This window comes from Phaethon aethereus, assembly GCF_964289735.1.
Source record: "Phaethon aethereus genome assembly, chromosome: 5".
NCBI lineage: Eukaryota > Metazoa > Chordata > Aves > Phaethontiformes > Phaethontidae > Phaethon > Phaethon aethereus.
The window spans coordinates 54,151,022-54,152,887 of NC_138579.1; positions in this window are offsets into that span (position 1 = coordinate 54,151,022).

The following is a 1,866-nucleotide window of genomic DNA, read 5'->3' on the forward strand; positions in this document are numbered from 1 at the left end:
AGAACCAAGCAGTATGGCCCTTAGTGGCATGCCGAAACCCTACTGGTGTCCTCTTTCTTCCTTCACCAATCACTTGTGTTCCCACGCCTCAATGATAACGAAAATCGCAAAATCAGCCTGGGTTGGCTATTGCTGCTGCTTTCGTTCTTTTTCTTCCTGGAGGGGTCTGGCAGCTTCCTCAGTCAAAACGAAGCAGGTTCCCTGTGAAGCTGAGATGACTCCTTGTTGGCATCTTCAATTCCTGCTGAGCATGTCCTCTATCCTGGTACCAGCCCTATCCTGTCCTGTAGATTGCTGTGTACAAATCTCTGGATTTTGTAAATAAAGCGCAACCAGTAGCTACTCCAATGACAGCTCTCTGGAATGGTGTTTCGTACTTTATTTAATGGCATCCCTTTTTGCAAGGATTTGGGACTTGGTCCAAACCCTTATTGAATATCATTCGATCCACGTCTACACCTGTGAATAAGGCTCAGTATCAACAAAGACGCAGGATCACAGGCCTCTTTTACAGCCACCATACAAGCAGATAACAAAAGCCGACTCTGTTCTGGGGCAGCTCACAATCTGGATGCCAAATGTAGTTGAAGTTGACTTAAAAGTTTGAGTGACGAAGGGAATCAAATAATTGGGAACAAAGGAACAAATCCATAGAAGTGATAGTTTTCAACACACAGCATTTCCTAAATGCAGACAAATCACAGAACAATATAGAGAATGATTCATTCAAATATTACATTTAAATGTTTATTGAGGCAGTTAACCTACATATAATATTAAAGCCCAATACTGAAGTGTGAATTACTTGGTAATTCAGTGTAGATGTCAAAACACAAATGGCTGTTACTAAATTTGGGATGTGAACTGTTCTGTAGGGCCTGTTGTCTTTGCCAACCCTTGAAATGCCCTGTTGGAGGGAAGCCCTCCAGGGATGGTGGTTCTCACCAATGTTTCCAAACTTCTGGCTGTTTCTGGTGCCTGCATTCACACTGGCTCTCTGTTAGCACATGCTGTGACATCATAGATTCATAAAAGTGGTTTAATCTTTCACTAGATCAGGTTGCACAAAGCCCCATCCAACCAGACCTTGAACAATTCCAGCATGATGGGGCATCCACAGCTTCTCTGGGCAACATGATCCAGCATCCCACCACCCTCACTGTAAAAGGGTTCTTCTTTATGTCCAGTCTAAACCCACTCTCTTTCAGCTTAAAGCTGTTGCCCCTTGCCCTGTCACAACAGGCCTCAGTAAAAAGGCCGTCTGTCTTCCTTTTAGCCACCCACCTTACATATTGAAAGGCTGCAATATGGTCTCCCCGGAGTCCTCTTTTCTCCAGGCTGAACAACCCCAGCTCTCGCCACCTTTCCTCACAGGGGAGGTGCCCCTGCCCGCCCACCATTTTCCTGGCCCTCTAGACCAGCTCTAACAGGCCCATACCTGTCTTGTGCTGGGGACCCCCGAGCTGGACACAGCACCCCCGCTGGGGTCTCACCAGAGCAGAACAGAGGAGGAGAATCACCTCCCTCCTGTAACGATGAGGCAAAGACCGCGTGGAACATTGCCAAGGCTACAAATTCCCCCTAAGGTGCCGTTTTTCAGGCGCTTCCCCTGCCCCTTGGCCTTGCGGTTCCTCTGGGGAACCCTCCCCTGCCCCAAGGCTTGTGTCTCCCCGCCGGTGGGCCCACGGGGCAGCCGAGCCCCGCGGCGGGCTGTGGCGCAGCCGTGAGGAGGGGCCGCCGGCCTCCCACCTCGCCCCCGCCCTGCCACGCGGCGTTCCTCCGCGCCAGCAGGGGGCGAGAGCTGTCGCCGCCGCCTCGCCGGGAGCCGCTCTCGCGCCCGCGCCGCATCCGGGCCGGGCCTTGGCC